This window comes from Melanotaenia boesemani, chromosome 7, assembly GCF_017639745.1.
Source record: "Melanotaenia boesemani isolate fMelBoe1 chromosome 7, fMelBoe1.pri, whole genome shotgun sequence".
In the NCBI taxonomy this organism is placed as follows: Eukaryota; Metazoa; Chordata; class Actinopteri; order Atheriniformes; family Melanotaeniidae; genus Melanotaenia; species Melanotaenia boesemani.
This window is the reverse complement of record NC_055688.1, coordinates 7,171,790-7,191,826: the sequence shown is the minus strand read 5'-3', so window position 1 is coordinate 7,191,826 and position 20,037 is coordinate 7,171,790. Positions and strand designations below refer to the sequence as shown.

Genomic DNA, 20,037 nt, shown 5'->3' with positions numbered 1-20,037 from the left:
CCATTTATTCCATTTGTGTATAACCTAAATGCAAAATGATAACCACAAACACCAGTCAAGCCACAGAACTTGAGATGAACAGTAAATCTCAGAGGACAATGTGAAATGCGTGCACCCTCGTTTAGTGCCAGTGCAGTCCCATGTGCGGATAATGGCCTCATCCCAAACATATTGTGTGTATTCACTGATTAGTGTTGAAATGTTTCCAGCTGGGAGACCGTCCTAAGTTGTCAGGGGAACTGTGTCACCTCTCGTCTCTGAGCATCTTCCTCCTTCCAAACTTTCATGTTAAGCCTCGGGGACCAAGCACGAGAAGACCTGTGTCTTTTAATTGGCGCCTCCACGTGCTTGTTAGTTCACCGCACTAATTTGATGGTGCCGTTGTGGATCAGCCTCTTCTGCATGAGACAAAAATGTGATAAAATTGTCAGTAACTAATTAGCAGTGATGGCATCTATCAGGGAATTGCATGAAGGGGGCAATTAAAAACGATGCTCTGTCAGTTTTTGCCAACCTTGCTGACCCAGTTAGCACAGGGTGGTCAGGGTGGGCGGGGCCAAGCAGGCGTGCTCAGGAGTTTTGAGGTTTTTTTTGTTTTGTTTTTTTTTTTTGTTGTTGTTTTGTTTTTGTGGAACAATAATTTCCTGAGTTGCTTTGACTTCATGTTTGATGTTTTGATTATTTTTTTTTTGTTATTGCAGTTGAGATGAAGATGCATGCAGCACACGTCATTAGGCCAGCGTGCTGTCAGGAGCTTCGGTTGTTCTTATTCTACAAACTGATGCCAAAGCCTCAAATATTTCAAGGTGTGTGTCCAGATGATTCACCCACATAGGAAAAACCTCTGAGAAAGTCTTCAACTAATTGCAATCTTGAACATCTGAGGGCTACATTTATGCCAAATATGTCAAAATATGAAGGATTTCAGTGATTTGCTGACTTTGTCTTCAGAACCAGAGGTTCTGCCTGAAGTAATATGTCGAAAAATCTTAATTAGATTAACAGCAGTAGAATTAACCTCTAACATTCTTTTGGCCTGAAAGTTTATTAATTTTCCTGTGAACCAAGTGAACAAGTGAACTAAGATAAAGGAGGCACACACACACACACACACATATATATATATATATATATATATATATATATATATATATATATATATATATATATATATTTTTTTTTTTTTTTTTTTTTTTTTTTTTTTTTTCATTTATTTATTTTTTCCCACACAACCATCTCTAGGGTTTACAGAGAATGATCTGAAAATGATAAAATATCCAGTGAGCAGTAGTTGTCTGGACCAAAATGTCTTGTTTATGTCAGCGATTAGAGGAGAATGGGCAGACTGGTTAGAGATGATAGAAAGCTAACAGGAAGTCAAATAAGCACTGGTTCCAACCAAGGTCTGCAGAATAACGTTTCCGAAAAACACAACACGTCCAGCCTTGAAGCAGATGGGCTACAGCAGCAGAAGACCACACCTGTTCGCCCGAAGGAGCAGGAGTTGGTTGGGAAGACACACCTTAAAAAGCACCCAGAAGCTGAAACCTGATGGTTGAATCTGAACCTAGTTACACAGCTCCATTTTCACACTTAATCTGTCCAAGCTGTGAATGTTGTTTTACAGAGTCTGCAGACATCAAATCCTGTCACTTAATCATTACCGGCCAAAAACAAAGAAGTTACGCCACTGCTGTGTGTGTGCCTTCATGCTTGTCAGCGTTTGGTCATGTGACTCCTCCTCTGGCGACATCCATCTCTCCTCCACGCCCACTTCTTTCATTTCTCTGCCTTCCGTGTTTGTTTGTTTGTTTGTTTGCTAATTACAGACTTTTTTGACACCTGTGCCAACTCTGTGGCGCTGTGAAACATACAGCTCCCAGCACACACTCGACATCCTGCTGCACAATGAAACACACACATACACTACCTCTCATTTGCACGACACACACACTAGTCCCCTTGTGTGCAATTACCTCTTCTTTGCTATTTACTTCGCTCTGCACGGTAGCTTTTTTTGAAGGCTTGCAGGTAAACAAAACATGTGCACAGACACAAACAGAACATAACTGAAATCCCTCAGCTGTTGCATGACGCTGGAAATGAAACGTCTATAGGTGCCTCATGCGATATGACCCAACCATCCATAAACGAAGCCCATCAAACCCCAAAATAACTGATGACAATGTGACTGAATCAATGTCAGAACTTCAGATGAGTAGCGTCACATGTCATGTTCCTCCCAGATGGGCCTGGAGGTGGCAGATGGGTTCGAAAAGCGGTGGGAAGCTAAAAGAATAGGAAGAAACTCACTTTGTTGCACATAATTGTTGGAAATTAGGGTCGTCCTCTGTAGGTTTGTTCCCTCCTCTCTCCCCTCAAGTGATGAGCTCACTTTCATCTTTCATCACAGATGGAACTAAACTTAATGCAGGGAAAAGCCAGGATCTGGTTAAAAAAAAAAAAAAAAAAAAAATATATATATATATATATATATATATATATATATATATATATATACATATGTATTCTTACATTTTATTTAAGGTCATTTCAGGCTTCATCAGATTCCAAACGAAGTTGCATCAGTAAACCTTTTCCTACATTGTAATGTTCCCATTCCTTTTCCCAACACTACAGCTGTTCTAACATTGAGGAGTCCCATTTGTTTTGTAAACACATCTTCAGGTGTCCAACAGTATGGGGTTGTGGTTATTTCTAGTCAGAACTGCTGACAAATCAGTCCAGTACCCATAACCTCCTCTTCCTCAGCCATGCTGCTGTAATGTAGCAGATTGTGGTTTTTCATAGTCTTGTTGAAAAGTGCATTGGCATCCCTGGAGAGGATGTGGTCCTGAAGACAGTGGATGTTGCAGTTAAATCTTAGAGAACTTTTCTGCAATAATGTTGCAGAACCCTGATCCAACCCCACATCATCACAGAACCCTGATCCAACCCCGTACCATCACAGAACTGATCCGTTCTCATACCATCACAGAACCCTGATCCAACCACGTACCATCACAGAACTGATCCATTCTCATACCATCACAGAACCCTGATCCAAACCTGTACCATCACAGAACTGATCCATTCTCATACCATCACAGAACCCTGATCCAAACCTGTACCATCACAGAACCCTGACACAATCCCGTACCATCACAGAACTGATCTGTTCTCATACCATCACAGAACCCTGCTTTTGGACTTGTTGCTGACAACACTGTTGATGTTCCTTTTGCTGTTTGCTCCATTACTTAGAAATGTGAAAGTTCGTCAGTCTCTCTTTAGAGAAACATAATTTTTTAGCTCCTACTGATAATTTTCTCACACTTAGAAACAAACTGGAGATTCTTTACCTTTAACTTTGCTCCTCAGAGAGTCAGACTCTCATAAACGCTGCTTTTGGACAGAATGATAATTTTAATCGCGTGTGTTGCAGGCTGACATAATATCAGGTGTAGAACTGTTGTGGCAGCATTTAGTCATGGGTCCAGAGGTAATAATACAGATTTTAATTGATTTCATAAAGCCATAAGTCTTGTTGATAGATGGATAAAAAAAAAAAAAAAAAAAGCAGCAGTATGCAAGGGCGCCCCCAAGGGGTGGCCAGTGCCCCCCTGAACAAAAAGCTGGCCACCCCAGAAAATATTGTATTTTTATTTAAATTTTTTTTTTTTGTTTTTACTATTAACACGGCACAGCACACTTTGTTTATATTTGAATGTCAAACTATTTCAAAAGCTAAAAAAAAAGTAAATAAAAAGTATTTTAATCAGGCACACAGAGGGCACCTCACATGTAGGGTCCTACTGAAAGGGCCTTAGAGCGAGGACACCGAAGCGGGAATATCAAAGAGCGATGTTGCCACTGGTAATAGAAAGGACTCTAACAATCAGCTCTACAAAAGACTTGTCAGTAAGTATTTGATAAAACCACAAGTACTTCAGTTTAATGGTTTTCTGCCAACTGTCGGTGGGGTTTAAATAATTACAGGGATGATGGCTAGCGCTAACATGTGGATGTAGATGACCTGGAATGAATGGCAATATAGTTACCGTTACAAGTGCTAATGCTACGAAGCTAACGTTAGCCAATGTTCAGCAAATCAAGCCATTCATAAGTTAACATTTGCACACGTTAGGTAGTTAATAACATTATTAACCTTATCTTCGTTAGATGAAGAACATTTCTAACAACCTTGTCAACTTGTCTTTAATGATAGTTAACGTTAGCTGTCTGAATGCCACTGCCCAGGCAGCTAACATTATAAAGAAGTTGCTATAACAGCGTTATGATTTAATTAGTCACTGTGTGCTAACGTTATGTCATTTTGCAGACAATGAAGAGAAAGTCTTCCAAAGATATTGCCTCCTTCTTCTCTAAGAGACAGACAGTTACAGGATAGCAGCACAGGGCAAATGCTAGGCAGCCAGAGAAAGAATCAGAGAGAATGACATTGTGGCTACACCTGGAGGCAACTTAAGCCAACCGCAAATGTTTCCCTGACTTCTACGGACGTCAGTTATACTAGATTTATTTCTCAGAACAATATCACAGAGTTGATTGAATCCTAGACCTTTTCTTGGAGTATAACATTATCGTCCTTGTGCTTCTTCCATAACTGTTATTTGTTTATTACTCCAGCTTTAGCTTATAATATTGAGAGTGTAGTGCTGTGTTGACAAGAATTTCTCCTCTGGGGGTGAATAATAATAGTTAAAATGATATCCTGATGTTGTAATCTGGGGGCTGTAGTAACACTCTAAAACTAAATCATCTTATAGAAACAGCAGGCTCTGTTTATTTGCATATGATGATCAATATCTTTTACAGTAGAGGGCTCAGAACAGCTGGATCCCAACCAGCCCAGGTCTCCAGGTAGTGGACCTGCTCATGGACCAGTAGGTGAGAATTGATGTTTAGCAGATCAGTTCTGAAAGAAGGCCCTGTCATTATATTTTTTTTTCATAATAATGACGGCTTTTCTCGGTTGTTCTAGACATGTCCCATTCACAAGCAGATGGACCAAAACAGCCATATCTAAAGGTTTACCCTTGGACCGTGTACAACGACAGGAGACGGGGCTTCAACTATGTGATTCTCCATTCATAAGTGGTTGGAGTATAATAATTTCCATGTTTACTGCTTATTGGTCACACAGATCCCTTAGTGAGTGAGTGAGTGAGTGAGTGCCCTCTCTTTGCCATTTTGCCCCTGTAATTTTGTCTTTGGTCACAAATATCGATAAAATAAACACATGAGAATGTAAATAAATGCAAATTGATAATAAATGTGCAATCTAATGGAGAGAAGAGTCAGTGTGCTGATGTTCTTTAAGGTTGTTTGAGTAGGTCAACACTGTAGTTGCCATATACATTGAGAGGAACATGTCTGTTCAGATATGCCCAAAATGTCCCTCCCCATATGCCATTATGGGATAATATAATATTATTATATTACCCTGTATGGCATGCCCCCAGACCCCCTAGCTGAATTTGGTCCCCCACCCACAAAACCAAGGCTGTAATAAATGAAAACAGCCTTCCCTATATAATGGCAGATAATTTCATTTAGTCTTTTTCTAGGAACACTTCTGATCAGAAGTTCTTATGTGTCATAAGCTCAAACTGACCCACTTCATGTTTTTGTTCAGCAGACTACATGGACTTGTGTAGTTACGCATCGCAGACTTAACAACCTTTGGCCACCCTGCTATTTTCTCTGGCCACCATATGGCCACCCCTAAAAAAAATCTCTGTGGGCATCCCTGGCAGTATGTACTTATTTTAAAAGATTTTTATCTCTGAAGGTTAATAAAACATTAAAACTGGGTATTTTTTATAGGAATACTGCAAAGAAAAATGTACGAAGATAATGGAAAAAAGAAGTTATTGTTGTTTTTAAATAGCGTTCTTTATTGGTCAATAAAAGTAAGGGAACATAGGAAAAAGATGATTTCACAGTTTTCTAAATGAAACCATGAGAAATTATTTACAAGGCAGAGATTAAAATCTTTTGACATTTTCAGTTTTGTGACCTCATATTAAAACATGAATCGTAAAACAAAACTGCTGGATTTAAATTGAGTCATGAAGCAATGTGCTTTTTTTCTTAGTGTGGTGTTGGATGCCAGGAATCAGCCAAAATTGATTCGATATTTATTTTGAACAGAAAATAACACAAATTAATCAACAGATGAGACCCTGGGATGGACTGGTGACCTGTCCAGGGTGTACTCTACCTCTTACCTGTTAAATGCTGGGTTAGACTGCCCGTGACCCTTAATAGACAACGTGGTATAGACAATGAAAGAATGAATGAACTAACAGATTAAAGAAAAAGTGACAGTTACTATGAAGTTCAAAAAGGAGCAGAATGAAGTAAAAGCTTATTTATTCTTGACCCCTTTATAATCATAATTTTATCTTCCTCACAGTTGTTACATTAATGTCTTAACTGTCAGTTTAAAAAAAAAAATAAACAGAAAAAATAGACATGTACGCATACATACTCATGTACACATCTGCATATATACGTACACGTGTATATGTGTACACACACATACATGCATACCCACATACATTCACAGAGACAAAGCAGTTACATATATACCTCTATATGTAGTCATACACCTATCTATATATTTATACTCACATACCTGCATAGGCACATATATTTTTAGCACATATACATGCACCCATGCATGTACCTGTAAAAATACACTTACATACACTTGCGTTTCTGCATACTCATACACATGTGCATATACTAACACATACTTATGCATTCATATTTATACAAGTATTGCTTTATGTACATATTTAATTGTATTGGTTTACATATGTTCTTTTTCTTTATACTTTTTGAACATGTCTTTGTATCTTTTTTTAAATCGGACGATGTTCGGACGTTGTTTAAGTTCTTCCTGAAGATTATTGCATAATTTTACACCACATACTGTAAGATATACTTTTCATAGTTGTTCATACACTTACAGTAAAATCTTCACATTTAATTGTCCCCTCAAAATAAATCCCCCTTCATGGTTAAAAAACCTTTTTTGTCTGTGGTCGAGTAGTAAATTATAGAATTATAGAACCTGAGCTTTTTTGTCTTAACTTTTCAATAAAATCAGATATAAAGACAAACATTTTCTCCACACATAAAATGTGTCATTAAAGATAGGTAGAATCACACGAGATATTTCAGTAATGCTTACTTTAACTTTTGGAGTCACACTGAGTGACTAAAATGGTGTAATGAGAGCAGAAGAATCAGCTCTGGATGAACTGAAGCTGAACTAGGTGGTCTTTTATCTGTCACGGTATTTCCCTGTATTATACATTAAACTCACAATTTCAGCTGATGTTTTAGGGGGAATTTGTGTTTATAAAACCATAGATCTGTGCAAAATATTTATTAATTATTTTGTATATTTATTTGCATTCTGTTAAGAAAAAAAATAAGTCTTTGGATTAAAAACAGAAGATAATAAGATTTTTCTGTACATTATTTCCTCGGGCAGCCAGTAACCTTTTAAAAATGAATGTATTATATTTGATATGTATAGTTTCCGAAGCCTATTGCATCATTTATGGCAAAATGTTTGATTAGTCTTATGGACCGGTGTCAAGCAAGCCTTTAATGTGTTTCTGCTACAACACAGCTGGCTAAAATCAAATGTTTTTTTTTTTTGTATTTTGTTTTTATTTACTGTTATTATTTTTGTTATTATTTTATTTTTTTATTAGCTTGTTGTCATATCCTGCACAAGCCTCTTAATGATCCAGGACATTGGCCTGCAGGACTCTGGCTCAAGAGGTCTGAAGTTGGTGATCCCTGCTCCAAACCCTTTTTTGTACCCCCTAGTGGACACATTTTGCACTATAATAATTCTTACACATCATCATAAACTGTGCATATATGCAATTTTTTTTAATGTATTTTACATTTTGTTAAATGGCTAAATAAAGACTTCAGTTTAAAAACAAAAGCTTTTTTTTTCCCATTATTTCTTGTAGCAGGCATTTAAGAGTTAAACTGTCTTTGGTGATAACGTGATTTTAATGTTTTGGGAAGTTTTTTTAAAACCCATTTAGCTTTTTTTTTTTTTTTTTTTTTACAGAAACTGATTTAGTTTCTGATCATATCCAGATAACTCACATGATCACACCTAAAGGACAAAGGGTTTACTTACATATTTGTCATTTAATGAAACCAAATAAAACGGTGAGTGTGCCGGGCAGTCTGTGGATCTGAAGGACCTGCTCAGACAGAGCTGTGATGTGCAGCAGCGACGTCGTCTTTTCTGAGGTCAGCGGCCGCCATCAAAACTAAACATTGATATGGAAATGTGCCCTAACAACTGGAGGCTTGTATTAACCCACAGAAAGATTACAATAAAGATCAGCTACAATGAGGCTGCGACCCTTCGGGGACTCTGTGGGGGGAACAGAAGTGACTCTTTGAGGCAACGGTCACGACTGATAACCTCCAGGCCACAGCAGCAAGCTTTTCCAGGAAACAAAAACGTGGCCTGATTTTCAAAAGAAGAAAAAAAGCCAGGCTGACCAAGATGAAATTGCCTGGGGACACGGTGGAAGAGAAAAAGAGTTGAAGGGAGGGCGAGTGAGATACATTTATATTATGTGATTAAGGGGGAAGGGGAGGATGGTCAGCCGGCGACAGACAGAGTGATGTAGTGGGAGTTGAGCAGCAGCTCTATACTCTCTAATTGACCCCTGTTAGGATCCACACACCCTTTCCGTGGCTCACAAAGAGCGCCTAATTGCTGCAGCTGATTGGGTCCTGATAGAATTACGGCTGTCAGTGAAGGTCATTAGGCACAGATTCATCTTCCATTGGTGGGGACGAGCAAAGCTGCCCTCCTTATTCCACAAGCTGTCCTAACGAGCTCGCCATGAGCTCTTTTATCAGACAGAAAATCCCAGATAAAGCAGAAAGCTGTCCTGCCCATGTGTGTCCATGCGTGGGTTTTGGCATAACGTCTGGTCGCAGATTTACAGATCAATATTTGTGAGTGTGAACAACTTTCTTTCCCCTGAAGGTGGACTGATGCAGAGCTTTGACGGAGGCTTTAATCTTTGCGCTGAGGTCTAAGATCCTCGCAGCTGCTCAGTGGCCGCAGACAGGAAGCGGATCAGTCAGGCCATGCAGGACCTCCAAAGTTTTCTCTTCTCTAAGCAATAAAAGCTAAATAGATGTGAGCTATGTGAGAGCATTATTGTCACTAGTTTCTATTCTGGAGTGTCAACAAACTCCAGCAGATTTAAACTTGAGCCATGTTTTGATTTTCGAAGCTTGTTGCTGGGCTTTCAACCACATTTCTCTGGCTTCTTCTTTTCCTTTTCTTTTTTTGTATTTTTTTATGGGAGAACACCTTAGAGAAAGAGAAGATGCAGACGTGAACACATAATGTTGGGTGTAAAGTAAAACAATATGCTTTGTAAACTGCATGGATAACCAAAATAGATGAACACAATATATAAAACATGAAATATTTGCAGATATTCATGTTTAGCTAATCATGCTAAAACTAACATTATATCATGAGCTACTAAAACTATACAAGACTAAATGTCTTGTATAGTAGTATGTATAGTATAGTAGTATGAGTGCAATTTCCTATATTTTATCAGTCTATGAATTATTCAGATACTACTGTTCTAGGTTATTGGTTGAATTTTGTGTCAACAAGTATCAGCCAATCAGTGTTCAACAAGGTCAGACTGATGACCTCCCATTTAAAGGTGGGGAGAGATAAGAAATGAGAGGTAGAGAGCTGAGACTTTAAAACTGAGTTTGCACATGGCAGCCAAGAGTAGTGAGTTATTTGTGTGATAATAATTGTGCTATCAGTCAGACTTCGTCTGTATGCGTGCCCAAAGCAAGAAAGAAAAGGGAGCCAAGCTGCATACGTACCAAATTTCCCTGACGACTCTCTGAAGGGATTAATAAAGTATTTCTATTCTATTCTATTCTATTCTATTCTATTCTATTGTTAAGAGGGGTGAACTTTTCTGCTGTGAGACTGACGCCATGTGTCTGACATTGCCCTGAATCCAGTTATTGGTCATATTCTCCAGATTGTGCTCTTCATGAAAAGAAAGGCGCACCCGCCTTCACTGCTCAGTGTGAGGCGGAGGACACCTCGTGGATACTTTGACATTTTCACTGTCAACATGTCACACAAGAAATGCTTCTTCAGCTGTGAGGGAAAGCTTGATTCATCACATTCGTTCAAATTTCCAAAGGAAACAACAGCTAGACAGCAGTGAATGGAGTTTGTTTTTGGAAGCCAGCCAAAGAGTTGAACCAACATTTGTATTTGTGACTGGCTTGTCACTGGCTGGATGAATAAGGGCTGGTACAACGAGGGGTTTGCAACCAGGCTTTAGCTAAAAGCCAACTATCAAGGACCGTGTTTCCGATCCTAAGCTCCAAGCTGAAAGTAAAATCGAATAAGTTGTCTGGAATTAAACCACAATTAGTTTACCTGATCACTGCCAGCAGGTAACAGACGTGATGATATTATGTTAGCAATCAACACTGTAGATATAAATGCTACAAACATAACAACCAGGCTAAAAACGCTCAGCTGATTAGCCATGTGAAATAATGATGTACATGGAGTAGCTAGAAATACGGCTAACTATAGTGTAGCAATGAATGAAAGTGTCTCATTCTGCTTGTTTCTGGCAGAGGCTGATCTGAGAGCCTACGAAGAGGATCGATATAAATAAAAAATAAAAAAAGGAGTTTGTGAAAAATCCTTAATTGACTCCGTGTGCACTCACATATTTAAATAAATTAACCTGAAATGAGCATAATAGAGCCACTTTAATAAACTTGGTATGTTATCATTTTATTGAAGTCTAATTTGGAAAGGTACAAAACTGTCCTCAGTAAGGGTTACAATTTACTCTCATACTAAGTTGCTGAGTCACATCCTAGCTGCTCCAACCCATTTGCATCAGGAGCAGTGTCATACTGCAAAAGTGAAGTTTCATATTTTAATAGACCCTCGCCAATTCCCCTCCCATGTTACAAAGTTACCAAAGGTTGTGAAATCAAAACTGAGTGGCGGGCTACACTTGGATTAGGCAGGTAAAAAAAAAAAAAAAAATGGATGGATGGATATTACTGTTGTAGACATGGTAACCAATGAAGGAAAGGAGCATCTCTAACAGCCTTCATCACTATGATTGTCTCTATTCTTGGCTCTTTGCTATGCTTATTTTTAATTTAATTTTTTTATCTTTATTGTAAATCTATGTACCTTAAAAAAATAACATAACATGACATAACGACAAGGGATACAATTAATAATGGAACAAAAATGGAGATTAAATTGTCCATCCATCCATCCATCCATCCATCCATCCATCCATCTATCAATCCATGATGAAAGTCAGACCTTTAACACTGAGTTATTTCTGAGACAGCGGAGGGACAACATCTCTCCAGGCTGTAGAGGGTCAAACATGTTTTAAACATCTTATCCTCCTCAGGTTATCCACAGGAACTGAACTCTGAGTCCTTGCTGACTGATCAGTCTCTTCCCAAATCTGTAAAGGTGAGAGCAGACACTTTCTGTTGGAGGTGATTTTCAGCTGTAATACACCTTAGGGATCAGACATCAGGTTTCCAGCTCATCATGAACAGAAGCACGAACAGCTTTGAACAAGGTTGATCAATCAGTTTGTGTTGAGGGCTGAGTGAAAGAAACATAGATGGGAAGAGAAAGACAAGCCGTGTATGATGGATTTAGATCTTACTGGGAGAAGTGGAACATTGATGATATCCACTGTTATTGTCGTGTCCACTCACCTGTGAATTCCAGGATTTACTGTGTGAAAATCTAATAGAGAAAAGACAATGAGTTGACCTGCAGCTTCAGTACTGGGCTGTCGTGAAGCTGCAGGCAACCAACTTTTCCACTTTTGTCCTTTTGTCCTGGTACAAGCAAGATTGACATTATTAAGTCTGGTAGCACCCAATGGATCATAAAACCATTAAAATTAAGAGCTAAGAGAGGAGCAAGCCTCAGACTAGCATATTTCAGATGTTCAGCAGTAATTAAATTAATGCCACATGCTTTGTTGTTAGGTAGTTTTTGAATGGCATCATATACCTCATGTGTCTTTATACTTATTGATTCATCAATTTAATCAAACTCCACCTTACATGGGTCACTTTTTATGCAGTTAAAAAGGGGAAGTATAATGCTGCGTTCATAATACTGCAATATTATCTTCTCCAGAGCTGCCTTCAGCAGTGTAGGGAAGAAAAGATTGACCACAATCTTTCTAAAAATCTATGATATTATAACACATCATTTTGTTGATCATGGCATCAGCCGTCATAGCCTGCTCATTTTTTATATACACACATGGACAAAATTGTTGGTACCCTTCGGTTAATGAAAGAAAAACTCACAATGGTCACAGAAATTACTTGAATCTGACAAAAGTATTTATAAATAAAAATTATATTAAATTTAACCAATGAAAGCCAGAAATTGCTTTTTAACCATACTTCAATAGAATTTAAAAAAAAAAATAAACTCATGAAACAGGTCTGGACAAAAATGATGGTACCCCTTCAAAAGACTGAGAATATTGTGACCAAAGGGACACGTTAATCCAAGGTGTGTCTACTAATTTGCATCACAGGTGTCTACAATCTTGTAATCAGTCAGTGAGCCTGTATTTAGGGATACAGGTAGTCACTGTGCTGTTTGGTGACATGGTGTGTTCCTCACTCAATATGGACCAGAGGAAGCAAAGAAAAGAGTTGTCTCAGGAGATTAGAAAGAAAATTATAGACAAACATGTTAAAGGTAAAGGCTATAAGACCATCTCCAAGCACATATTATTCAGAAATTTAAGATCCATGGGACTGTAGCCAACCTCCTTGGACGTGGCCGCAGGAGGGAAATTGATGACCAATCAAAGAGACGGATAATAAAAGAGCCCAGAAAAACTTCTAAAGAGATTAAAGGTGAACTTCAAGCTCAAGGAACATCAGTGTCAGATTGTACCATCCGTCATTGTTTGCGCCAAAGTGGACTTAATGGGAGACGACCAAGGAGGACACCATTGTTGAAAACAAATCATAAAAAGCCAAACTACGTGTTGACAAGCCACAAAGCTTCTGGGAGAATGTCCTATGGAAAGATGAGACAAAAATGGAACTATGTTTAGAGACGGAAAAATGAAGCATATGAAGAAAAGAACACTGTCCCTACTGTGAAACATGGAGCAGGTTCTGTTATGTTCTGGGGCTGCTTTGCTGCATCTGGCACAGGGTGTCTTGAAGATGTGCAGGTACAATGAAATCTCAAGACTATCAAGGGACTCTAGAGTGAAATGTGCTGGCCAGTTTCAGAAAGCTTGGTCTCAGTCGCAGGTCACGGGTCTTGCAACAGGACAATGACCCAAAGCACAGCTAAAAACACCAAGAATGGCTAAGAGGAAAACATTGGGCTATTCTAAAGTGTCCTTCTATGAACCCTGACCTAAATCCTATTGAGCATCTTTGGAAGGAGCTGAAACATGCCGTCTGGAAAAGGCACCCTTCAAACCTGAGACAGCTGGAGCAGTTTGCTTATGAGGAGTGGGCCAAAATACCTGCTGAGAGGTGCAGAAGTCTCATTGACAGTTACAGGAATCGTTTGATTGCAGTGGTTGCCTCAAAAGATCGTGCAACAAAATATGAAGTTAAGGGTACCATCATTTTTGTCCAGACCTGTTTCATGAGCTTATTTTTTTAAATGATTCTGTTGAAGCATGGTTGAAAAGCAAAGTCTGACTTTCACTGGTTAAATTTCATAGAATTTTATTCATTATTACTTTTTTCAGATTCAAGTTATTTCTGTGATCACTGAGTTTTTCTTTTATTAACAGAAGGGTACCAACAATTTTGTCCACGTGTGTAAATCAAACAGTGTACTTAAATCTGGCATTGGCAAATTTTTTATGTGCAAGCCATGGGCCTTGCAACAGTCTTCGATCCAAGGCCCAGAGTCTACAGTATAAGCTTCATGAGCTTTAGCGTGATACAGATACATACTCATTCTAGCAAGGTCTAATGTTGTACTTCTTATTGCATTTATGTTTGTAAAAAGGTGTGCCACCATCAAAAAAAGAAGCTACTATTTTATCATATATGGAACATCTTTTATGTCGCTTTTATGCTATTGAGATCCTACCCTAAAATGGCTTCTCTAAGCTAATGAACATTATTTAAATATGTGTCTGTGTTATTATAATAATCCAAGAAGTCAGTTCAACAATCTGATTCTGTAGTAGTAGCACTGCAACTATTTACTATTGATGGCAGTTCTTTAACATTTATCCTAAAACCAAAAGGTATATGGTCTGTTAGTGCTAACCCATATTTGATACACATATTTTCCATCAGCTGTGCTAAAACAATGATCAAGCCATGATGTACTGTGCCAGACTTCACTGATGTAAGTATAACTGTCTTCAGGCAACAATCCCTTGCTTGATAGAAGATAATTGTTATCTTCACAAAAGTGAGTCAGATGATGTAAATGAAAAGTTATCGGTATTCGTACCCCCCGACAACATACACATGTACAGCTGCCTTGGATAAAAGCATTAATACGGGTCAGCCTATTGAGATATGCATCCTCATTCTCGTGAGACTCAAATGATGTATGAACATTTAACATGACAAAATGTGGATGCTCATGAATATATTCTATACTAATACACCAGTCTACATCTAGCCTAATTGGATTCATCACAGCATCAAGCTTTTTTATCCCGAAGCACAACCAGCCCTCCTGGATTTCTGCCCCTGACTATAGTTTTTCAATAAGTTGTTGACTCCCCCACACCAAGGAAGTTTTTGGTTCAATTTCTCTAAATCTTGCACAGCTAAAAAATCCTCTTGCAAACATAAAATATCACATTCTGCCAGCAGACTGTCCACAAGAAGACTGAATTTTATCCCTCTGCCCTGAACGCAGGCCACCACAGTTGTAACACAGAACGCAAATTGACATTTTCATACCAATGAGTTGGCACCAGGGGGGTCATTTACCTGCCCTGCAGATGGCACGACATTCGACCCAACAACATTGGCCTTGCGTGGCTCATAATAGCGCTGGACCAGAGCCCCCTCAGGTCAGAGCTCATGAATGTACATTTCATTAATGTCATAACATTCAGCAGTCACTTTAAAAGAGCCAACCCCGCTGCATTCACTGTCAATTTTCTGGCAGGTAATATCCACGTTTAATTTGCCTTTAAGATACACAGCAAGGGTCTCTGAATAGAGGTCTGAGGAAAACTTTGGAACAAATACACTCTAATTTAGTCTTTACTGTTTTTACAGTAGTCACAACTCCAGTGCCAATAACAGATGTCAGGTTTATGTTGTTAGCATCTTGGTGCAGCCCTTTTTATTTTATATATATCATTTCATAGTTCCAGGACACAGCTCAAACAAAACCTTATACAAAATATTTATTGGGGATGGGACTGTGTTAATCACGATTAATTAAATACAAAAAAATGAAAGCATTTAATTGTAGTTAGCTTTTCAAACAATGTTTGGCACATGTCAGTGCTCGGTTTTCAGTACTCCGGTTAAATTTCTTTCTTTGCATATATATATATAAATATATATATATGTGCAAAGAAGGAAATTGCATGCAAGACTGTGAAGTTGTGGATGCAAATTTCTGGCCATGTCTTTAAACCCAGAACTGTTACCAACTCCTCAGTAAGAAAAGTAGCTACTGGTTGTCCTAGAGGTTGCTAAATGATGTCATCATCTAATTTGCATAATCGACCCGGTACATATATGCTACCGTGGAGAGGGATGTCGTAGTTTAATTTTATTATTTGTAGTTAGCTTTTTATTTAGAAGTCTGCAAAATGTCTCAAAATATTTTTCTCCACACTCTATTGATAGACATTAATATCTGACCCTTTAATGAAATAATAAATGCTGCTGGGAGCTGCATTCATTATTTGCAAACATTAATTTACAATTGCTAAATCTTTGAGTTCATACTGAGCTAATACATCCTTGATATATATTGTTTGTTGGAACAGCACTTTCCTACTTTTTCAATTCATCCGCATGAAGCTACAGTTTTTTTTTTATGTTCAGATATAAGCACTCACATGACCTCATCAGGAAAACAACAAGATTTACTTTTAGCATCCTTCTTAAATCTAGAGCTATATAAAACAAGATGATAAACTATAAATGATTAAACCAGAAAAGAGGTTTCAAACGTCCTTTAAAAGCCAAAATCACTGGAGGGACTCATTTATCCTTAATAAGGCTCTCAGCTGCACATGACATTACCTTGTAAATACTTAAACAATATATAAGAAACATGAGGCTCAAATGTCACAAAGAATAAAAACAGATTCCAGTTTAATTCTGGTTTAACTGGAAAGTTATTGGTTCATGAGAACAAAGCACATAAACAGAAGCAACACTGAGACTGATATACAGAACAAACTGAGACACAAACTACCATTTAATAATTCCTCTGATCAAAAGTAAAACTGGACAAAGAAAACAGATGGAGAGATGCTGATGGAAAAAGATTTTTCTTTATATTCAGTTTTTATTTCACCTCGGAGCTTCTGATACTTCAGTTTTGAATAAAACTGGTGAGTGTGTTTATTTAGTTAAATGAAAAAAATAATGACATCTTAATTCATTAACTGGTTCTATCAGAAAATTTTATTCACATTTTAAATTCAATCAGATTTTCTTATTTTGTATTTGTAAATAGTGAATAGCGTGGAAACATAATTATACCAGATATACAGTACAAATATAAGTATGTTCTGCTCTGTACAAAGTCTTGACCCTGCCCTTGCTTTTTTATATAATTACAATAAAACTGGGGGTGTTGACATCATTTTAATGAAAGGAGATTGAAAGTCCGTATTTGAAATCAAGTCAAATAAAAAAGTAGTAATTAAACATTGAAGGGAAATTATAATGCTGTTTTTCTCAGTAATTAGAAATTAATAAGTCAGGTTAGCTAATATAGGAGATTTATGTTCTTATTTCAGGGGTGATGGTTGCTGGCAGGATTGACCTCCTGTCCATTTCTGTGTTACAGCAGAACTGAAGAACCTCTCATTCCTTTACTATTGTGTGCTGAAGGTGTGAATAATTTGTTATGTATAAAATTTGATGAATAATTTCACTCATTACTTTGGTTTTGAGAAGCATATTAGTAGACAACTCTTTTTTGCCATGGGTGTGGGAAAAAGTCCAATGAATGTGGAGAAATTTACTTAAGGAGCACTGTCTCCAAGTTAAAAAAAAAAAAAAAAAAAAAAAAAAAAAAAATGACTGTAATTTATCTTATAAAAAACGTAAACGACATATAAACGTTGATCTGACACTGCAAATTGCTGCCCCCTGGTGGCGCATTCTGGAAGGCATAGTGATCTGAGCAGTTTCATTAGTATAACCTAGTATAGACCATTCTCAGTGTTTGTCACTGATCACGTAACTTGCATGTCAACGACATTCATGGGTGGTAAAAGATAAACAAAGCAGGCATACCGTTACTAGCTCTGCCCTTAAGCTAGCTTTTCGTGTTGGAATAATAAATAAATAAATAAATATTGTAACATTCATGCTGTGCCTTTGGATGTTTCAACTGACATCCCAAGATGGGATTTCATTTTTATGACTGCCTGAAAAAACAGGCTAAATGGGTTCCTGCCATCAAATGATTGGAAGCCATCAGAGAGGTCTCAGTTGTGTAGCGAGCACTTCGTCTGTAGAAAAAATCTTTCAATAAACAAAACAGTCTTAAAACAGCAGTGTTTTCTGACAGTAACTGCCATGTCAACTCCTAAACATAACATGGAGAAACTCTAATTTTTAAATTGCATTAACATTATCTATGTTTACTGTTTTCTTACTCACCTTTAACATGAAGAGGAAATACTTTGTCTGGGGCACTTTCCACAGCTGAAGGTCTGAAAGCCATCCTGCCACGACATATTTATAAGCCTCCAAATACTTGTAAGCTTTTAATACTGCCCTTGTTAAGTGCAACTGTAGATATTTAAAAATGTTGTGGTAAGCTAAGTTGGGTAGCAGTCATATGTCAGCTGGCAGTTTTGGAGGTCGGGAAACGAGGATTTTGGAAAATCATATACCAAGCACACATGCACACATTTTTCAAAAGTAAAATAAAGTTAATTAAATTAACATAGAGCCTTACTTTGTTTCTTAAAATAGGGCCAATGTGTGGACATTAATTTTAATGGCTCTTAATGTTCAAAGCCTCAGGGACCCGATGTGGGGAACCACTGGTCTATAGTAAAAGTGTAATACTCGTATTTATGTTTGTATTTATTTATTTATTCATTTAAACTTGTCCTGTCCAGCATCATAGCAAGCAGAACAATGGTCTGGTTTTACTATTGGGATGTTCCAAATTTGTATTTGTTTACAAAAATATAGTTTTTGCATTAACAAGCGAAAACACAATTCTTTTTTTTTTTTTTTTTTTTTTTTTTTTTTTACATTTTTTTTGTCTAATACAGGGGCAGAGAAAGAAGGGCAGCCAGGTTAGTGCTGGTCACTCCTGAAATCTGACTGACTCTATCACACTTGTACCTATGTCTTTTAGCAGGAATCTTGGTGTCATGATAGACAGCTGACCTTTAAGGACCATGTTGCCTCACTTGCTCGATCTTGCCAATTGGCTCTCTGCAACATCAGGAGGATCAGACCCTACCTGACTGAACACACGGCCCAGTTCCTGGTCCAGGCTCTGGTCATTTCACACATTGACTACTGCAACTCCTTACTGGCTGGCCTGCCTGCATGCTCAGTTAAACCTCTGCAGATGATCCAGAACGCAGCAGCACGTCTGGTCTTCAACCAGCCCAAAAGAGCTCATGTCACTCCGCTGCTAATCGCTCTTCACTGGCTTCCAGTTGCAGCACACATCAAATTCAAAGCTCTGCTTCTGGCTTACAAAACAACAACCCAAACGGCTCCGCTCTACCTCCACTCCTTAATCCAGAGCTACACTCTTTCTTGACAGTTGCAGTCTGCCAGTGAAGACACCTAGTGCTCCCACCACAACGTGGTGCAAAACTAGTAGCTAGACTCTTCTCCTCTGTTGTCCCCCAATGGTGGAACAATCTACCAAACTCCGTCCAATCCAGAGTCCTTATCCACTTTTAAAAGCAAGCTAAAGACTTAGCTGTTTTAAGGAGCATTTCCACACTTAGCCTAACTCTTCTACGCAGAATGAGTTAGAAAGATTTATCCAGCTCTTTGGCTCAACCAAGTACTGAAGAAGCTGTGTGCAGTTATGCCCAAGATGATATTGTGTGATGAAATCGTGATCTTGTATTTAAACAAATTGACTTACAAAAAATTATATATATATATATATACATATATATATATATATGTATATATATATACACACACACTGCCTCAAGCACTACATAACAGCATCTGAGTCCAACTGGACTCACAGCAGTCTGGCTACCACTTAATTATGACGTCCCATCATGTTTGAATTCTTGCTTGTGTTGTTCTTACTCTTAGATGTAAGTCGCTTTGGATAAAAGTGTCTGCTAAATGACTATAGAATAGAATAGAATAGAATAGAATAGTCACCCCAGATGCCACCTTAGGGCACTGGCCGGTCACCTAAGAGGACAAAAATGTCTTTTCATACCATACCATAGCAAGTCCTACACACAAGTAAAATCAAGATACAAATAAAAGCAAATATACAGAATAAAAATATCAGACATAAAAACAGCTAAAAAAACATTAGCAGCAAATTATAACATATGAAAACAAATAAGATCAAGTAAAAAGTCTCACTGTGGTTGAAAGCCAATGAATAAAAATTGGTTTTAAGGCCAGTTTTATGATGGTCTGCCTGCTGTGCTTTAAAAACAAAGTTGCTTTGCCTAGAGGATATTTATAGATGTAAGATTCCTCTTGATACTT

General features: G+C 37.9%; 1 long non-coding RNA gene across 1 annotated transcript; it reads left to right on the top strand.

Moving 5' to 3' along the window:
• The first annotated feature begins 5,457 nt into the window (after nucleotides 1-5,457).
• Nucleotides 5,458-14,534, top strand: LOC121643326. The gene is made up of 3 exons (XR_006011096.1): nucleotides 5,458-5,783; nucleotides 12,677-12,680; nucleotides 14,524-14,534. It is a non-coding gene; the product is annotated as an uncharacterized LOC121643326 (long non-coding RNA).
• Nucleotides 14,535-20,037: the final 5,503 nt, after the last annotated feature.